Genomic DNA, 6,000 nt, shown 5'->3' with positions numbered 1-6,000 from the left:
AATCCGGTCCGTCAGGACCTTTTACGGATTTTTCATTGTCGTCGCGCCTCCTAGTGGAAGCAGCCTTCAGGTGCGCTCCCGGGAGGGAGAGGAGGGTAGCTTCGCAGCACCCAGCGAAGTCCTCTTCAGTGCGGATTTACCCCAGACCAAACCACTGTACCCACGCAGGAACCAGGGACGGGTAAGCGTGTGAGCCCCTTGCCCTCACCCTACCCAAAAGGGAAGATCCAGCCCAGGAGAGACTGTCCTCGGGGGGATCCAGCCGCGCGGCGCCCGTGGGGGGGTTGTTTTCCTCTCTCGGGTTTTTGTTTCGCGGTTCCTGTTTTTATTTCTTTTTGTTGTTTTATGTTTTGAGTTTCCGCGGTTCCGAGCTGGTCCCAGCTCGCTCCGGGATCGGGGGAAGCGACACGGGCGCGCCGCGGGAAGAAACCGGGGCCGCGAGATTGGGAGCAACACGGCAGAGCCCGTGGTGTAGTGGTTAGGGTTCAGCGCTCTGACCACCGCGACCTGGGTTCGATTCCCGGTGAAGCCGGTTGCCCCGGGAGCGGGATCGCGGGACCGGAGCGGCGCCGTGCTCGTCCTTTTGCCGGCCCGGGCGCGGGAGACGTAGGTTCGATTCCCGGTCTGGACCGGGACCGCGGAAGGCGCGGCGAGCCCGGCGGGTCCCGGCGCGGAGCCCCCCCGCTTTTTGTCTGCGCACGGGCACAGACGGGGTTTAAAGCGGGCTTTTTTGGTTTTACGAGGCACCTTCGGGGCGGAGGCAGTGGGGGGGGCTGCCTGACCGGAGTTTTTTAGTGCTGGGATTCGGTTTTTAGTTTATTTTGTGTTGCGGAACGGTTTGGAAGTGGAGAATGGGTGCCAGGCTCTCGGCAGAGGAGAAAGGCGTTTTTCGTTGTTTTGTTGGTGTTCTCAGTTTTAATAAGGTTAAGTTTTCTAAAGGAGAACTGAAGCATTTCGTGCGCATGCTCTGTCTGCATTTCCCCGGAACGAACCCGGAAGTTGTGACAGACCCCCGATATTGGGACCCCGTCATCTTAAAACTTACCAAATTAGCTGCCGCTGGAGACAAAAATGCAGCGAAATACCTGTTCTGGTCGCGGCAAATTCAAACTGCCGTGAAAAACATGAAGGGAGTGCAGAAAGAGCGGTCTCCCGGAGAAAGCTCTGTTACCCCCTGTTCTTCCCGTTCTGTGTCCCCCTCCCCTTCTCCCCGCCGTGGCATCCTCAGAGGTGCAGCGGGCATACCCCAGCCCGCCAGCCCTGGCGCTCTCAGGACGCCATCCCCCCGCCCGGGACAGACAGGGCAGTCTGCCCGGGATGTCCGACGGAGCACTGGCCATGCTCCCGAGGAATTTTCCCTTCCCCGAACCTCCCTAAACAAACCCCGAGTTTGGTTCAGTGTTAATGGAGAAGAATGCACGCAAAATGCCTGCGCGGAGCCAAACGGCGCCCGCGCAGGGGGCGCGGGAGGCACCGGCGCGGAGCCGCTCGGCGCCCGCGCGGGAGGCGCGGGGGAAAAGCCGCTTGGTGCCCGCGTGGCAGGCGTCCATGCGGAAGAACCGCATGGCGACCGCGTGGCACGGGCATGCGGCGTCCATGCGGCAAACGCACGCGGTGTCCATGAGGCAGAGGCACGCGCCGCCCATGCGGCAGACGCACGCGCCGCCCATGCGACAGGCGCACGCGCCTTCCATGCGGAAGGAGACCCCGGCGCCGATGCGACAGGCGCATGCGGCTTCCATGCCGCAGGCGCATGCGGCGTCCACGCGGAAGGCGCGCGCTGCGCGCGCGTGGAATGCGCACGCGGTGCCCACGCGGGAGAACCGCGTGGCAGCCATGCGGCAGAGGCGCAGGCACGCAGTGCTCGCGCGGCAGAGGCGCGGAATGGCGGCGGCCGCATGGCGCGGTCGTTCTCTTTGTCCGCCCTGCCCGCCAGCCCGCTGCCGGGGGTGCCGCTCGCCGCCGCCGCCGCCATTGCCCCGCTCCCGTTCCCTTCCCCTTCCCAGTCCCCCAAGTTTTCCCCCCCCCAACCCTTTTCCGTCCCCTTCCACCCTTCCCCGAGGCTGTCACTGTTCTGAAACCCCTTCCTATGACCCCCCCACCTGCCGCTCCTCCCGAGTCTCCACCCAAAACCACTCCTCCGAAGGCGTGCCTTTCCCAGACCCTGGCACGCCCCCCTCCCGTCGCAGGCCACTCCCCTCGGTGACGCCCAAGTCCCGCCCACTGCCTCCCGGTTCCCACGCCCCTTCTTTCGGTTCCCACGCTTGGGGCAAGGAGGGGGAGGGGTGGGATCCAGGAAGTGATGGTCCCCATGTCCCTTCTATCGCTCCAGTTACCTACAGGAGGGGTAGAGGAGGGCATGAGGAGGCAAAGTGGCAGCAGTTGTCCCAGAATGTTGTCAGGGAACTCATGAAGGCCCTCAAGGAGTACGGCCGCATGAGTCCGTACTTCCTTGGTTTGTTAGATGGCCAAGTTACCGGGAGTGAGGTTGTCCCCCATGACATCAAGTACCTATTCAAGTGCTTGCATTCCAGAACTGAGTATCAGCTCTGGTTTGCAACCTGGAAAAGGCACTTGCAGGACGCTCTCCCAGGATGGTCAAATGACCCTGACACAGCTGTGGACAATGAAAGGAACATGATCACGCTGTCACATGTGATGGGTGAGGGAGAATGGGAGATGCCCCAAAAGCAAGCTGAAAGCCTCCCAAAGCCGTTGTTGAAACAGATTGCTCGGGTTGCTGTGAAAGCGTTTTCCACCATGCGGCCTTCCGGCCCCATGGAATCGTATTCAGATGTTTTTCAGGGACCTCAGGAAAACTTCCTGCTGTTTGTGGAAAGGCTAACGGTAGCCATAGAGCAGCAGGAAGAGGACGAAGTGGCAAGGGAGAGGCTGGTCACGTTGCTGGCGTTCAGGCACGCCAACGAAGTCTGCAAACAGGCCATGCTGACCCTTCCACGGATTCCCAAGCCGACATTACAGGACTATGTCGAGGTGGTAACTGAGGTGGTCCCCCTGATGACATCAGCAAAGCCAGAGAGGCCGGAACAGCGACGGAAAACCGTGAATGCAGCAACCGCAGAGAGCCCAACCTGCCATCAGGACAACGCGGCCGTGGTACCAAAAGGGAGGCGTCCATCTGGAAATTCAGCTGACAGGCCTTGCGCCTTATGTGGCAAGCAAGGACACTGGTGGCAGGCTTGTCCCCTGAGACGGGAGTTTCAGGAATTTAAACAAGCCAAAGAGGGAGAAGGAGGAAATGGGAGGGGAGGACGCTCCCAACAAAAAAACGAATAAGGGAGCGCGGAGCCACCCAGTGCGATGACCCCAATCGGGTGGCCCAAGCCGGGGGAGGAGGAATGGGGAATGATGATTTGAGTTGTACCGGACATGACATTTTAACGGACTTGACTTTTTCTTCCCAGAGGCAGCAGAGGAGCCCTCTGAGAGGGAATTCACCGGACAAGACAAGAGACTCCCCTTTGAGGAGTCCTTCACCTGATGATCCTGACCCGAATGTGCCTGTTCCTTTCACAGGAAAGTCCTTGACAACAACAAGCGAAGGAGTGCCCTTTCATCTTCAAGTGTCTGATGCCCTGTGGATCCGTGATGATGAATGGCACCGTGTGGCGGTATCTAAAAATCGAGGTACCTGGCACAAAATTGGCACAACATATGTAGTCGTGGGGGATTGTAAACATACCCCGCCGGAGATCGAGATTGTTCCCCAAACCACTCCTGCGGATCCCGAGTGGTTTGAACTCTGGCTTCGCTGCACGACTCCACCCATTTATCTGTCAAAGGGACAGATAGTCGCCCAGGCAATACCATCACTCCCTGAAAGGGTGTGTCCCGAGGGCGACTGCAAGACCTGCCACCCCCAGATAAGCACGGTCGTGTACATCACACATGACAGACCTGAGGAGGTGTGCAAATTAAGGGTGGGCGGGGAGACCACCATCATTAAAGGTCTCCTTGACTCGGGGGCGGACGTAACGGTGATCCCGGAACACCTATGGCCGTCACGTTGGCCGTTGCAGACAGTGGTGGAGCAAGTTGAGGGTGTTGGAGGCCTTCAATTGGCGAAAAAATCAAAGCACATGGTGCAAATTAAGGGGTCCAATGGGCAATTGGCGAACATCCAGCCCTTTGTTTTGAATTACAAAGCACCCCTGTGGGGGAGAGATGTCCTGGCCCAGTGGGGGGCAACAATTGAATTCCCTGACCCTCCACAAAATTTTCAGGCTGCGGTCACTGAACTGCGCCCCACCCAAAAACTGAATTGGAAAACGGATTCTCCAGTTTGGGTGGAGCAGTGGCCGCTTTCTAAGGAAAAGTTAAAGGCGCTGAATGAGCTCGTGGAAGAGCAACTCCGAAAGGGTCACATAGAGGAGACCACCTCTCCTTGGAACACCCCAGTGTTCGTAATACAAAAATCGGATAAGACCCGATGGAGGCTTCTCCAGGACCTCAGACAAATTAACGAGGTCATCGAGGACATAGGCTCTCTCCAACCAGGGATGCCTTCCCCAGCCATGTTGCCCCAAAATTATAATCTGGCAGTAATTGACATTAAAGACTGCTTTTTTCAAATTCCTCTCCACCCCGACGATGCTCCGCGGTTTGCGTTCTCGGTTCCTAACATCAACCGAGAGGCCCCAAGGAAAAGGTATCACTGGAAGGTTCTTCCCCAAGGAGTCAAAAATTCTCCTGCCATTTGCCAGTGGTACGTGTCTTCCTTGCTGACCCCCGTGCGTGCAGCTGCACACCAGGCCGTCATCTTTCATTATATGGACGACGTGCTCGTGTGCGCCCCCAACGACGACCTGTTGACGCATGCGCTTGACCTGACAGTGGCTGCACTGGTTGCTGCAGGGTTTGAGTTGCAGGAAGCGAAAATTCAAAAGATGCCACCATGGAAATATCTTGGCCTCGAAATTAATAAGCAGACCATTGTTCCGCAAAAATTGGCGATCAGAACCAACATCAAGACCTTAGCGGATGTGCACCAGCTGTGTGGGGCTTTGAACTGGGTGAGGCCTTGGCTGGGTCTCACTACCGAGGACCTAGCACCTCTTTTCAGTTTATTGAAAGGGGGAGAGGGGCTGAGTTCCCCTAGGTCACTCACCCCGGAGGCACAGAAAGCACTGAAAAGGGTTCAAGAGTTGATGTCCACCAGACAGGCAAATCGATGCCATGCTGATTTGCCTTTCCGATTTGTCATTCTAGGGAATCTGCCGCACCTCCATGGAATGATATTCCAATGGGACAACGAGGTGACCAGCATACCCCGGAAGGACCGAGGCAGGAGAGATCCTCTTCTTATTATAGAATGGGTCTTTCTCAGCCATCACAGGTCCAAGAGGATGACACGCCCACAGGAGTTGATGGCTGAATCAATTCGGAAAGCCAGAGTTCGCATTAGAGAACTGGCTGGCTGCGACTTTGAGGTGATCCACGTACCAATTCGGTTGAATTCGGGCCAAATTTCAAAGGCAATGTTAGAGCACTTGCTTCAAGAGAATGAAGCACTTCAGTTTGCCCTGGACAGTTACACTGGTCAAATTTCAATCCATCGGCCTGCCCACAAAATTTTTAATTCGGATGCTCAATTTAAATTAAATTTAAGGAGTGTTCAGAGCAAAAGACTGCTCGAAGCCTTGACAGTTTTCACAGACGCGTCCGGAGGGTCCCACAAGTCAGTGGTGACTTGGAAAGATCCTCAGACTCAGCAGTGGGAGTCTGACGTTGCTGAGGTGGAAGGATCCCCTCAGATTGCTGAGTTGGCCGCAGTCGTCAGGGCCTTCGAAAGGTTCTCTGAACCATTTAATTTGGTAACCGATTCGAGCTATGTAGCAGGTGTAGTGTCCAGAGCGGAGAACTCAGTTCTCCAAGAAGTGACTAACATTGCTCTGTTTAAGTTGCTCTCGAAGCTAATAAGGCTGATCTCCCACCGAGAGCAACCGTTTTACGTGATGCACACCAGGTCGCACACGGATT

Source organism: Zosterops lateralis (genome assembly GCF_965231275.1).
Source record: "Zosterops lateralis genome assembly, contig: HAP1_HAP1_SCAFFOLD_338, whole genome shotgun sequence".
Classification (NCBI taxonomy): domain Eukaryota; kingdom Metazoa; phylum Chordata; class Aves; order Passeriformes; family Zosteropidae; genus Zosterops; species Zosterops lateralis.
Note: the sequence above shows the minus strand (reverse complement) of the source record.